Here is a 15,569-nt window from a genome sequence, read left to right as displayed (position 1 = left end):
CCTTCTTTGCTGCAGAGTGCGCAAGCAGGAGGGATGCTGGGCTGTGATGAGGAGTGAAACTCCTCCCACAGCCCAGTCAATCACAGAGACTGGGGCCGGCCGCGGTGATGTCAGGTGAGCAGGAAGCTGACATAACATCAATGATCCCCGAAGTCACGGAGCCCAGGGGTCAGGCAATGGAGAATAGCAGACTGCAATAGCGCCACTCAGAGGCACTACTGGCAACACAAGGTATTTGAGAAAAACCTTGCTTTTCAACATAATATCGTTGTAACCAATAATAAATATTAGTGAACCACTTCTTTAAGCAAAGGTGTTACTAAAAGTTCCTAGGTCAAAGAGGAAAATCTGTAACATAGACCTCAACTTAACATGCAACTAATTGTTTTCAATTGTTTACCTGGGAAAAGTGGAATTAAACGTGATTAAAAAGTCCCATGTAAATAAAATGGTTTGGCTGCAAACATCATGTTGCCCCGCAAAAACAAGCAAAACACAGCTATGTAAGTGAAAAAATAAAGAAGGTATAGATTTCAGAATACAGCAATGCAAAAACTATATTTTTTTCTATAAAATTGTTTTTATGGTGTAAAAGTGGCAAAAAATGTGGTATTTCTGTAATCATACCGACTGGAAGAATAAAGCTTTTACAATACAGTGAACAGCATAAAAAAAAATCTTGAATTGCTGTTTCTACTTGATTGCACCTCACAAAACGTGGAATAGAAAGCGATCCAAAATATTATGTAGCCCAAACGAGTACCGATAAAAACTCCAACTCATCCAACCAAAAAACAAGCCCTCACATTACTCACTAAATTCAATGATGTAAAAAAAAACAAAAAAGGGGAAGCTTACCACACTGTATGAAGCAGTTTCAATCCATGGGATGGGAAATGGGTGCCAGATTCTCTGGTAAGGAGTCGACCAGAAAAATAGAAATGAAGGACTGAAGGAACGTTATCTTCCAAGGAGCGATAAGTAAAATAAAAAAAACCTTTATTCAAAGCATTTTAAAAACACAAAAATTGCAACATGTTAACACCTGAATTAAGGAACAACTGTGAAGCACATTATGGGGAATGTTTTGCCATTTCTCCTTGTGAAATTAGAAATCTGGTGTTCAAAAAAATTTTATTGGTAAAAATCTAATTTTTTTTTCTTCAACGCCAAATAGTATAAAATGTTGTGACCCACCTGTGGGGTCAATATACTTACTGCACTCCTGAATTCATTAATTGAGGGGTCTAGTTTGTAATACGGGGTGACTTGTGGGGATTTCTGATGTTCTGCTCCCCTCGGGGCTGTGCCAATCTAACATGGCACCCCCAAACCATTCCAGCAAATTCTGAAATCCAATATGACACTTCCTTTCCACACCTTTCTCAGCTTTGCACTGTACCTCAAAAGTAGTTCCTGATTACATGAAATATATTGGCTCAGGAGAAATTACACAACAAACTGTGTGGTCTATTTTTTTCTTATTATAAAAATTTAAAACTTGAGGCTAAAACAACATTCTAGTAAAAAAAAAAAAAATATATTCTTTCTTCACCACTCAATGGTATAAAATTAAGTGGGACACCTGTATTATCAATATACTCACTGCACCCCTAGATGAATGCATTGAGGAGTATACTTTGTAAAATGGGGTCACTGGTGGGGGAGTCTGTTTTTCTGGCATGTCAGCTCTGTCAATGTGACCTGGTACCCCCAAAACATCTCAAAATCACTACGAGTTTTTACCTCAGAAAGTGACAAGGGTCAGAATTGAAAAAATTGGCCTGGTCATGAAGGTGAAAACAGGCTTGAGGGTGAAGGGTTTAAATCTCCAATACAATAAGAGAAAAAACCTTGCATCACCTTGCATAGGTGCTCAGGAGAAAAATAGAGTCAATGAAGAAAGATAACTCCGGCACACTATATGTTTCCCAAGGGGGTTAAAGTAAACACAAAAGTAGTTGATTTCAAATCCTTTTCTTTTATTCAATGTGCAAAAAGATGAGCAAAAACGTGCTGTACAAAACAGTAAATCCGACAGGTCGCAACGTTTCGGCCAAAGGCCTTCTTCAGGTCGGACAGACTAGAATCAACAGGAAACACTGATAGGTGAAGATATAGGATACCCGTATGCGCTATCGACCATAAAGTATACAGCCACAGACAGAGTGAATGATAGCATGTAGAAACACCTCATATGGGGATGTAGTGGATTAAGCTCTGGGCTTGTGAGGAAGGGTATCCGGACATGAGATCAAACGTAAATTTCTGTACGCTGTGACTGCAGGCCGTGGGTAAGTGGATGGGGGATCCCAGGATAGTAATAACTCGAACAGCATGTACGGTCCAAGTACAATCTAACACTGCATAAATTGTATAGGTCGCAGTAGAAAATACGGCTAAGGTTGCTCCATAAACAAAGACTGGAGGGGACGCTATGTAGTCCAAAGGTAAAGCAGGTAATCAGAGACTGCAGGGAACTAGCCTGGGAGAGTATCCATGTAAATCCAGGTGGCTTAATGAGCGGTAACTTCAAAGGATTAGCCTAAGGAAAGGTCCATGAAGTGTGGCTAGTGAAGTCTGGGGAAAATACCAGGCATGTGCCTCTGGTGCAGCGTTAGCAGACCGCGCATCCTGTGTGGTTACCTTTCCTTAGGCTAATCCTTTGAAGTTACCGGTTCACTACAAGGTGCAAACCATTAATCAGCCTTAAAAATAAAAGGACCAGATTAAACTTTGCCAAAAACATCTAACAAAGCCAGTACATTTCTGGAAAATAATTTTTTGGACAGATGAAACTAAAATCAACCTGTACCAGAATAATAGCAAGAAGAAAGTATGGAAAAGGCTTGGAATGGCTCATGATCCACAGCACAAGACAACCCCTGTAAAACATGGTGGATACAGTGTTATGTTATGAGCTTGCATGGCTTCCAATGGCTCTGGATCACTAGTGTTCATTGATGATGTGACTGAAGACAGAAACAGGTGGATGAAATTTGAAATGTACAGGGCTATGCTCTCTGCTCAGATTCAACCAAATGCAGCAACATTGTTTATGGCGCTTCACAGTACAGATGGACAATGGCCCATAATATACTGCGAAAGGAACCCAGGAGGTTCTTAATGCAAAGAAGTGGAATATTCTGCAATGGCCAAGTCACGTACCAGATCCCAACCTCATCGAGCATGAATTTCACATAATACTGAAGACAAAACTTAAGGCGGAAAGACCTATAAACAAGCAACCCCAGAAGTCAGCTGCAGTAAATGCCTTGAAAAGCATCACAAAGGAGGAACCCCAGCGTTTGGTGACGCCCATGGCTTCCAGACGTCAGACCGTTATTGCCTGAAAAGGATTCTCTATAAAGTATTGAAAATGAACATTTTATTTATGGTAAAGTAAATTTGTCTAATTACTTTAGAGCCCTTAAACTGAGGACTCTGTAGAAAAATGGTTGCAATTTCAAAATATTTTGCAGACTGCTTTTGTTCAACCCCCCTTCAATTGCATTTGCATTTCAGTTGTTTCATTTTAAATAAAAAAAATATTGGCATGCAGGAACCAAATCATGAAGGTTCAGTCACTGTCCAAATATTTCTGGATCTAATTGTATGTGTCTGTGTTCTGTCCTTTTTATGCATGCACAGCTGACAGACGAGAAATACTTTTTCACCAATATGTTCCTTGGGTTTGAAAAAGTAAAAGCTAATCTACTTATTTATTCCAACCAATTTTAAGTTTTCTACACAATTTTGAACGATTGCTAAAAAGCACTGAGATCCCAAATGTGTGGATAATCGAAAAAAATCCTTATTTTTGTAATATTTCATTATGATTATTTAATAATTTCCATTATAATTATTCATTTCATTGCATACCAGTTTCTTAAAATGTTTTTTTACATAATAATCACTTAAAAAATGTTGTGTAAAGTGTGCCATCTGCTGTTGAAACATGAAAATAAGAGTTGTTTATCAGATAAAAGATTATGATGTTTCCATGTTTTATTTCTATATACAAAGTTTGAAGAAGAAAATTAAGATATCACAAACAAATTAAAAATTGTGAACATACAGTAAATTAGAAAAGTGAGTACACCCCTGACCTTTTTGTAAATATTTTATTCTATCATTTCATGGGACAACACTGAAGGTATGGCACTGTGATACAATGTAATGTAGTCAGTATACATCTTGTATAACAGTATAAATTTGGTGTGCCCTCTAAATAATTCAACACACAGATATTAATGTATAAACCACTGGCAACAAAAGTGAGTACAGCCCTAAGTGAAAATGGCCAAATTGTACCAAAAATGTGGCCAGGAATATTTTCAAACAGTGCCTTAACTCTCTTGAGCATGGAGCTCACTAGAGCTTCACAGGAGCCATTGGAATTCCTGATTCCTTCCTGGCAGTTTGTGCTTGTTATTGTGAGCAGTAGGTTTTACCCTAGCAACATGGCTGAGATCAGGAACGGAACCATCACAGTCACAATCGTGACAGAGCCTGAGGGTTCACGGTGCCTGAGGACCTCAGTGGCACATCGTCAATGGTGGCAGGCCATGCGACCTCTATGGGGCACGGTGCCAGCACTGTTGCAGATGCCAATACAATTGAAAGCAATATGAGAGAGTGAGAGGAAAACATGTGGGGTTGTTCTAGGAGCATCTGTGGGACATCCTCAAATGGGACATTGAGGTGCACAAGGTCTCTTACATCCACTAGCTTCATGATGTCATCATGGAAGAGGATTCAAGTTGCAACCTGTGAAGCTCTACTGAACTCCATGAGGAGCAGGTGAGACAAGAAAAGACCGCACTCCATCCGCTGTGCTGGAAGACGTTTATTTTATAAGGTGCATGAATAAAAGGCTGGAGGCAACCTGCAAGCCGGCTCCTGAAGGGGGACGACGACCGTTTCGCCTACTGATTAGGCTTCCATGGGTCCACATGTGGAATAGAAACGCCACCCCTTAAGTAGGAGTGCTCAACAGGTTGCGTCACAAACCCCATTAAAACAATAAAAATGGAGAATGTACATAAAAACAGCTTATTACAATAAGACAAAAATGTATCACCTGCGTAGAATATACAGGAAAAAACACCAAAAAGTGTACCATGATGGAATTTAGAGAATGATCATTTACTCTATAAAAATACCGTAAGGTGAACCCGATCATTCATACCCAGGTTGCTCTGTGCCCCATAATTAATTATTAATTTTGCTTCAGCCTGTAGCAATAATTTATGTAAATCACCCCCTTTGTGAGGGAGGGTGACCCTCTTCAGGCCAGCAAAACGCAGGACATTAGGGTTACCCCCATGTTGTTCAAGAACATGAGTAATCAACCTGGGAGAACCCTTTCCAGAAGCAATGGAATTGTAGTGTTCTCTGAATCCTACATACAAACACCTAATGGTTTTGCCTATGCAAAGGACCACATAGACAACAAATTTGGTTTTGCATGAAATGAATTGGCAAACCCTATGAACATGAGAACCCACCTGCACAGAATTACCAGTGATATGTAGGTTACAGAACTTACAGTTGCCACACCGGTAATTGCCCGGTGGGCAACATCTATCCAGCCACGTAGAAGTGCTGGTAAGCCTGTTCCTAATAAACATATCACGTAAGTTGTTACAGCGTCTGAAAGTCACCAGGGGGTTAGACCCGATCATTTCAGTCAAGTCAGAATCTCTCTCCCAGATATGCCAATTCTTTCATAAAATTCCCCTGATCACGTCATCCAAAGGTCCAAACTTGAAGCTGAAAATGAATCTTTTTGGATTACCCCTGCTATCATTGGTGCGACTACACTGGGCAGGAACCGTGTGACCAGATCTTACTCTCTCAAACGCCGTGTCATTCAACCTATTGGGATAACCCCTCTGTTGCAACCTATATTTCAGGTCGGCTGATTGCTGAAAAAATGATTCATCTGTATTGTTAACCCTACGAATCCTCAAAAATTGGCTGTAAGGTAAGGCCATCTTAGTATAGAGTGGGTAGGCACTTTTAAAATGTAAGAGTGAATTAGAAGCCGTAGGCTTCCTGAACACCTGGGTATGAATTTCACCACCCTTGATAGAAACATCAACATCCAGAAAACTAAAGCTGGTGTCACACTAAACGACAGCGACAACGACGTCGCTGTTACGTCACCATTTTCGGTGACGTAACAGCGACCTTGTAAGTCGCTGTTATGATCGCTGCTTAGCTGTCAAACACAGCAGAAGCAGCGATCATAACGTCGCTGTGCTACATGTGCAGAGAGCAGGGAGCCGCGCTTAGCGCTGGCTCCTTGCTCTCCTGCAGCACACATCGGGTTAATTAACCCGATGTGTGCTGCAGCTACATGTCACAGTGCAGAGAGCAGGGAGCCGCGCGCACTGCTTAGCGCTGGCTCCTTGCTCTCCTTGCTACAGTATACATCGGGTTAATTACCCGATGCGTACTGCAGCCACATGTCACAGTGCAGGAGCCGGCACTGGCAGCAAGAGCGGAGGCTGGTAACCAGCGTAAACATCGGGTAACCAGGGAAAGGTCTTCCCTTGGTTACCCGATGTTTACGCTGGTTACAGCTTACCGCAGCTGCCAGTGCCGGCTCCTGATCGCTTCATTTCGTCGCTCTCTCGCTGTCACACACAGCGATGTGTGTGTCACAGCGGGAGAGTGACGACCAAAAAATGAAGCTGGACATTCAGCAACGACCGGCGACCTCACAGCAGGGGCCAGGTCGTTGCTGGATGTCACACACAGCGACAGCGACGGGACGTCGCTGCAACGTCACAGAAAATGGTGACGTAGCAGCGACGTCGTTGTTGTCGTCGTTATGTGTGACACCAGCTTAAGGGTGTCGCCACCAAATGAGGAAGTGAAGGACATATTCATTGTATTAATGGAATTAAGATGGTAAACAAAACTCGAGAACAAATCTCCGAGCCATCCCATACAATGAAAATGTCGTCCACGTACCTCAGATAGTGGCGAATATACCTTAAATAAGGATTGGTGTCAGAAAAAACATATTTGCACTCGCAGGCGCCCAAAAAAATATTGGCCATGGCACATGAGATGGGGGTACCCATAGCGGTACCCCCGCACTGCAGGTACCATTGGTCCAAAAGCATAAAAGCATTCTTTAGCCTACGGCTTCTAATTCACGCTTACATTTTAAAAGTGCCCACCCACTCTATACTAAGACGGCCTTACCTTACAGCCAATTTTTGAGGATTCGTAGGGTTAACAATACAGATGAATCATTTTTTCAGCAATCAGTCGACCTGAAATATAGGTTGCAACAGAGGGGTTATCCCAATAGGTTGACTGACACAGCATTTGAGAGAGTAAGATCTGGTCACACGGTTCCTGCCCAGTGTAGTCGCACCAATGATAGCAGGGGTAATCCAAAAAGATTCATTTTCAGCTTCAAGTTTGGACCTTTGGATGACGTGATCAGGGGAATTTTACGAAAGAATTGGCATATCTTGGAGAGAGATTCTGACTTGACTGAAATGATCGGGTCTAACCCCCTGGTGACTTTCAGATGCTGTAACAACTTACGTGATATGTTTATTAGGAACAGGCTTACCAGCACTTCTACGTGGCTGGATAGATGTTGCCCACCGGGCAATTACCGGTGTGGCAACTGTAAGTTCTGTAACCTACATATCACTGGTAATTCTGTGCAGGTGGGTTCTCATGTTCATAGGGTTTGCCAATTCATTTCATGCAAAACCAAATTTTTTGTCTATGTGGTCCTCTGCGTTTGCGGGAGGTTCTACATAGGCAAAACCATTAGGTGTTTGTATGTAAGATTCAGAGAACACTACAATTCCATTGCTTCTGGAAAGGGTTCTCCCAGGTTGATTACTCATGTTCTTGAACAACATAGGGGTAACCCTAATGTCCTGCGTTTTGCTGGCCTGAAGAGGGTCACCCTCCCTCCCAAAGGGGGTGATTTACATAAATTATTGCTACAGGCAGAAGCAAAATTAATAATTAATTATGGGGCACAGGGCAACCTGGGTATGAATGATCGGGTTGACCTTACGGTATTTTTATAGAGTAAACGATCATTCTCTAAATTCCATCATGGTACACTTTTTGGTGTTTTTTCCTGTATATTCTACGCAGGTGATACATTTTTGTCTTATTGTAATAAGCTGTTTTTATGTACATTCTTCATTTTTATTGTTTTAATGTGGTTTGTGACGCAACCTGTTGAGCACTCCTACTTATGGAAGCCTAATCAGTAGGCGAAACAGCCTTCGTCCCACTTCAGGAGCCGGCTTGCAGGTTGCCTCCAGCCTTTTATTCATGCACCTTATGAAATAAACGTCTTCCAGCACAGCGGATGGAGTGTGGTCTTTTCTTGTCTCACCTGCTCTTCTTGGATTCCTTATGGTGACGGGCACCCCCGCTCTGGATTGATCGCATCAGCAGCCTTTTCTCTGGACGGTACCGCAGGTAACACGCGGGTGGTGCAGGACCACTGTTTTGTTTCTTGTGCTCTACTGAACTCCATGCCCAAGAGTTAAGGATGTGTTTGAAAATAATGGAGGTCAAGAGTGTACATAGAAATCGCAGAACCCCATAGCAAAAGTTCTAATACCCCCGTATAAAAAAAATATGTATATAAAAATAATAATTTTTTTCTCTGCGATAGATATATACATATTTGTTAGTATTCGGTTTCAGCGCAGTCATACTTGTAGTAATATGACAGCTAGAGTGTCAGCCACGTCTACGAATAGAACATTTACATCTTTTTTTACTATGTATGTTGGAAACTACAGTATGGCATCCATAGGAGGCAACTATTTAACATATGCATCCTGGTGTATACACTAAACAGAAGTCATTTAGTATAAAAGGGTTATTCCCTCCCAAAAAATCAAGTTATCACTGAAAAAGATTATAGGGGATAACTTAGTGATTGTTGGGTCTGACCATTGGGAGACCGACTGATCCTGAGAATGCAACTCTACAGCTCAGCCATGAATGGATTAGAGGTGCACATGCTCGACTTCTGCTCTCTTTATTGTCTTTGGAACTGATAGAAATAGCTGAGCATAGTGCTCAGCACTTCCATAGATAATTATGAACTGAGCAGAAACCAAGCATGTACAACTCTACTTCATACGTGATTGTACCCGAAGCCAGGCTGGGGGGGTGGAGTCTTAGGAGTGGGAACATAGTACAAGTGGGAACACAATGTGGAGTGTGGGGAGAGTTGGAGGAGCATTAGAGGAGCTAAGACCTGCGGCCTGGAGCAGGTACCGCTTGGCTCGGGCACAGACAGAAGGGGTTCTAGAAACCACGGGAGCATCATAACCTCTCGTGACCTTGTTCTACATATAATCTATGGGTGGAAGGACTTGGCTGCAACACGGGGACTGGTCCCTAGTCTAGAGGAGAAAAACCTACTTACTTCACCAGTAAAACCAGCGGCTGAGGTGACTGCACGCACCGAAGCCACATCAGCATACAAATTCACTGGAACGTGATCTTCAAGGACCAAGAGATAGAGTTTCACGCCACCCAACAGGGTTCACAGGCACTGATACAGGGTTCATGGAAGGCGCAAAGCAGGAGGGAGAAGCAAGCGCAGGAGTCGGCCAGGAAAGGGTACACTTTAGAAAGGTGCGCCGGATTCGACCTCCGTACTACCCGGGATTGGCTGTAGCTCATCACGGAGAATCCCAACACTCCAAAGGCGGTCACTGGCATGTGTGTAACCTTGGAACCAGCTACAGTGAGTAAAGACCTTGAGACTGCATTCCTGTGTTGCTCCGTTCTTCACTCGCGCTTCCCGCCATGTGACTCCCGCCATCATAGACTTCTACTACCACTCACATCCGCCCTGGGGGCCCATCTCTACCTGTTGAGAGCTATACCAACCCAGCTGCATCATAATCTGCCCAAGAGGTCCCATCTCGCAGCGGCGGCACCTAACTTGCCATATACCACAGGTGGCTTCACGAGTCAACCATTATCATCCCCTTTATCTTAACCTAAATGACACCGCCGGGGTCCAGGTCCCAGAAGCAAAACTGCAGCCAGGTAACGAGTGCCCCTCAGCCCCCGTGGGTGCATCATATATGCACATACACAAAGAAACACACTCCTATACTACTTTATGATAGACATATTAAGTATTCAGTCTCCTTACTCTGCAGTTTCCTATATGTAGCTCCTTCTCCCAATAAAAGGTGAGCGGTAGAGTTTGACCACATTGTTCAACGATCAGTTGAAAAGGGGCTGCAGACAAACTTGGAGAAGGGAGACACAGCACAGACAAGACTGATAACAGCTTCCTGCTGCTACAATGCTGTGAGCCTCCTCCCCCATCCTCTGCTCTGACTTGCACCAGAAATAGGGGGACAGTGGAGGCAAGAGGAGACACGTTGTAAGAAATACTGTGCATCCTCCAATGTATCTTTCCTTGAGTGCTGGGCGGCTGGTCACCCTAACATTAAAAATGCGTACTCATCATTGGGACATGCTGTGCATAAGGACAGAGACACCAGTCAGAGTGCGCTTTCATCATACTGATGCGGGGAGTGTTCATAGGTCAGCGTTCATTTCTTCTTACTTGACATGCCCCCTTTTGCAATGCCTGCACTATACTTTCTTGTTGTTTCTGGTAATTGCATAGATCGCCTACCCCTCTCCCTGGGTATCCATATGATGACAGGTGGAGGACTGAGGGGCCCAGCCCCCGGCACCTTGATTCAGAGGTCCCATAGCGGTCGCATGGTCTTCTGCTGTGTGTGGTACGCCCCTGATAATGGTCACACAAAATATTGACACTTTTGGGCACAATTTGGCCATTTTCACTTAGGGGTGTACTCACTTTTGTTATCTGCAGTTTACACATTAATGGATGTGTGTTACGTTATTTAGACTGCACACCAAATTTATACCATTATACAAGCTGTACACTGACTACTTTACATTGTATCAAAAGTGTCATATCTAGTGCTGTCCCATGAAAAGATATAATAAAAAAAATACAAAAATATGAAGAATGTACTCAATTTTGTGATATACTGTATTTTTTTAAAATAGAAATGCAATTTTATATTTGTATATATGTATATATATATAAATGTTAAGAGCAAGATATAACAAACACATGGCCCAAATTGCATCATAGTTTAATTTACATTTTACATTATTCTCAATTTCAGAATCTTCAGTGTGTAGCACATAACCTAATCCAAAATGGTGTGAATTGCAATTCAACTCGAATTGCTTTTCAACCTAAAAGTTAGAGGGCTTGCCCCATTTAGATAAACCATATCCAGCATTTTGCCGCTTCCAGGGATTGGGATTCAGTCATTCCCTTGGTTCTCTACATTCAAATGTATTTGAGTCTTTCAGATGCAAATACAATTAAAAATAGGAGCATCTGCACTTTTGGGGTCAGTGACACACAGCAGTGTGATGAAATCATCCAAAGAAAGGAAAGTCCGGCACTAACACCACATTCACTACTCCTCATCCATTTTTAAGTAACGCAGTGCAACAAATAGGTCACGACAGAAACTGAAAAAAAGCATCTGTGGTGCAACACTCTCCCTTAGAACACATATAATAACTCTGGAATAGAAGAAGAAAGGAGGTGGCACTCACCAAGTAAAAATCTTAGTTTATTCTTTAAAAAATAGACATTCCTTCCAGGAAGTCTGGACCCGTTGAAGCACCCATGAGCGCGAAATGGCCGAGTCATCTCCGTCGCCCCCTGCATCCCTCCCTGCTTTTTGATGTCTATTTTTTAAAGAATAAACAAATATTTTTTACTTGGTGAGTGCCACTTCCTTTCTTCTTCTATTCCAGTGTGATGAAATCACCTGATCATGCTGCTGATATCAGCAGAGATGGCAAGTATGCAGCAGAGATGGCAAAAATGGGGGGAAGGTAAGTGCTCTGTAATGGACCTGAGGAAACCAGAAACTTTTATTGTAAGGGGATTAGGGTTAGTTTCAGGGTAAATCATGATGCGTATATTATGCAGAGGTAAGGGAAGTATGAAGGTGGGCATAGCGACCAATAAAACGACATGAAAAAGTGGCAGAGAATGGAGAGGGACAAAATGAGGGGGGACAGATTGATGGAGGTTAATTTAAGTAAACCGCGTGAAAAACTAAAACAGCTTGGAGAGGGGGCAGTGTGGAGATAGAGGGGGACAGTAATTGTTATAGAAAACAAGGACAGATAATTTAGCAATTATAGTTCATACTGGAGGGCAGTGTGGTGGTTTCAGCTCCAAAGGGAGGACAGTGAGGTGGTTATAGTTCATAAGGGAGGACAGTGTGGAGGTTAAAGTTCATAAAGGGGAAATAGAGTGGTGTTATTGTTCATAAGGGTATGCAGTGTGGTGGTTATAGTTCATAAGGATAGCCAGTATACCGTTTAAAGTTCATCAGTGTAGAAGCAATATTCGATCTTCGGCTATGGTTCCCAGCCACATCATTTAGATTTATTTTGTCTGAAACGTCGAAACATTTCAGAGAGAAATATGCATGTCTGTAATAATGCAGCCAAGCTTTGAACCATGCTACTTTCTGTTTGGGAAGCATGAGTCAGGTGACAGCTTTTACTTTAATGGCCATATTGCTAGCCCATGGTTGCTTGACAAGAGTCCGGTAGCAAATCTATCTACTGGCATCTCTGGTGTCTCTTCTGAGTGGGCTTCGCTAAATGTCATCTTTGAGGCCACAGTCTACCAACGTGATCGCTGGACCAGGGCCTTGTAAATAATTTTGACCAACTCCAATTATAACCAATATTGTAACTGCAAGTTATCGAAACAATAGGTGATAATTTGCTGATCGGTGGGATTCTTCACCATGAAACAAACTGCACCTCTCACCATTCAGTAGACACTGAGCGTACTGCATGCTACTGGACAAGGTTATAAATTTAGGCCATGCTTTTCTAAAAAGTGCTGACAAGTTGGTGAAGTTGGCTACCTCATTCTGAGCCTCTTTTCCTTTCTATAAACACCTGCATAGTAGCAGAAAGTGCTATTGTGGAAGTTAAAAAGAATATATTGTCAAAATTGATTACTGAAAACTTAAATAATAACTAGTACTGTACAATGAGCAGAAAAACTCCTAAAATCACCTCTTGTATGTATATTATCGACACTGGTAAAAAGGTAGACCAGCTGCTTGCCAATGTATAGATATTTTGCAATCTAGTATAGTTTCTTTTTTAGCAGTGATCAAAAACTTATGCTGTATTGGATTACTGTGCCCTCTAGTGGCACAGATGTAGATTACAATGGTACTATATGTGGCTGTTACTTAAATCCATTTGATCACATTTCATCAGTAAATTGGAGATAAGATGTTAACGTGTTGGAGTCTTTCATGTCTAAGGCTGTGTTCACATGCTGCGCTTTTGCAACTTTTTATGCATTTTTTACTATGCAAATTAAAAGCTGCTTTTTACAGCACCAGCAAAGTATGAGAATTCAGATCTCATGCCCATATTTATTTCCTGACTGAATTGGAAAATTGCTTCTTTTTTTAAACTGCAGCATGTCAATTATTCCAGCATTTTTGTAGCATTTCTTCAACCATACGAGGAAGTGGAAAAAACACAACTGATAAGTTTTTGTGTTTTTTTGGGGTGAATGAATCTCATTTTATTACCTTGCATAAAGAAATGCTATGATATGAAACCCATGACCCCCCCCAAAACATTGAATGCTGGTCACGCCTATGGCGCTCATTTAAATTTGATGCTCAAAGTGGCCACCGTCAGCTGCAATGCACATCTGGACTCTGAACAGCATACTGTATCTTGCTGCACGTTGTGCAATATGGTAGGTGACACGTTTGCACAAGCATCTGTGATATGTTGTCGTATGACCTGCAATGTTGGTGGAGGGGACGCATACACCTGCTGTTTGATGTGACCTCACAGAAAGAAGTCCAATGGGGTCAGGTCAGGTGAGCGTGGATGCCACTCCATGCAGCCACCATACCCAATGACTTGTAGGAAGGTCTCCATGAGGTATCGCTTCACGTCCACAGCCTTGTGAGTTTTACACATTCTAATCATAGCATTTCTGTATGCAAGGTGTCGATTCGTATTGAATTGATGATGCCCTACAACTTTGTAATTCACTTTTTTTCTCTATCTGGTTCCGTTCTCAATATAAAAATGCTAACTCCGTTGTTTTCCACCAGGTGGCGCTATAGGTGGTTTCATTGCGTAGCACATGGCTACTTTACTATACCTAGACACCACTTCTATGCCTATAGCTGCCGCCGTTCTCAAGTTAATGGCGGTGGACAGGATATGGGTGGCCACACTATATTCACCTGTATCCAGCGCTGCTGTCATCGGCTCTGCTGCCTCCCGCTTCTGAACCCCGCTAATTATACTCATAGAATATTCACTGCACTGATGAGCTGGAAACTGCAGCAACGCCGAAGACTTCAGTGACAGGGACCGCATTGCTGGGGACAGGAAAGTATCCAGCAGAGTGTGTGTGTGTGTGTGTGTCTGTGTGTAAATATGTATGTATGTGTGTGTGTGTGTGTGTGTGTGTGTGTGTGTGCAATGAGGTGAGGAAGTCATGGGAGTTCCCAATGAACTTAGATAACATCCTGACGACACCCCCGTGACACCCGCGCTATCGCGGGTGTAGCGGCTGACACTTCACCGGTTCATTAGAGTTCATTGTGAACTCTGATGAACCCGTGACATTACTGCTGCGACACACGCTGTAGCGCGGATGTGATGGGGGTGTCATCAGAATGTCATCTGAGTTCATAGTGAACTCCTATGACATCATGACCTCACTGCACACACACAGTGCTGAGGGCGCCCCTGTGGTGACCTGGGCTGATCTTATAAGGTCCAGGTCACCGCAGGGAAGCAGACACAGCAGTGTGTGTGTGTGTGTGTGTGTGTGTGTGTGTGTGTGTGTGTGTCTGCAGGGGCTGCTCTCTTAATCAATGGGGAATGTTCAGTTCTCCATTCAAAGTGGCAGCAGTATGGGGTCGACGTTGGCGCCTATAATTGGATTACGGTAGACAAGGATTAGGGCTTTGATAGGGAAATAAATTGGAAAAGAGGTTGTCCCTTGTCTTTATTTATTGAATAATTTTCTCTTTTTATGTCTTTTCAGGTTTGCTTTTGGGGAACGTCGTGGAATCTCACCATGGATTACCGCTGACCTTTTCTCTTTTTTTTTACTTATAAAAATCAAATAAATTGCTGAACGAGGTCTGGAGTCGGGGCGGGGGGGGGGGGTTGTTCAAATAAACTTTGTTATTCTCCTTTCAACTGCCAGATTAGTAATGGTGGTGTCTGCTAGACGTCACCCATTACTAATACCAAGGCCATAAATATTACTTTGTTTGCCGCCACACTAGGGCAATGGGCAGAGCCAGGTCCAGCGCCAGAATTGGCGCATCTAATGGATGCGCCTTTTCTGGGGTGGCTGTGGGCTGCTATTGTTAGGCTGAAAATAATATCAGCCCCCAGTTGTCTGTGGTGCCATGGCTGGTTTTAGTAAAATGGAGAGGACCCCA

At 42.7% G+C, this 15,569-nt stretch overlaps 1 long non-coding RNA gene across 1 annotated transcript in view; it reads left to right on the top strand.

Moving 5' to 3' along the window:
* Window positions 1–15,256, top strand: part of LOC142295332 (uncharacterized) — a 141,005-nt gene extending 125,749 nt beyond the window's left edge. The window contains exon 3 of the long non-coding RNA XR_012751426.1: window positions 15,164–15,256. This is a non-coding gene — a long non-coding RNA (uncharacterized LOC142295332). The remainder of the gene's footprint in view (window positions 1–15,163) is intronic.
* The last annotated feature ends 313 nt before the right edge of the window (window positions 15,257–15,569 follow it).

The sequence above is a fragment of the Anomaloglossus baeobatrachus genome, chromosome 3 (assembly GCF_048569485.1).
Source record: "Anomaloglossus baeobatrachus isolate aAnoBae1 chromosome 3, aAnoBae1.hap1, whole genome shotgun sequence".
NCBI classification, from domain to species: Eukaryota; Metazoa; Chordata; class Amphibia; order Anura; family Aromobatidae; genus Anomaloglossus; species Anomaloglossus baeobatrachus.
Note: the sequence above shows the minus strand (reverse complement) of the source record. Positions and strands in the feature narration are given on the sequence as shown.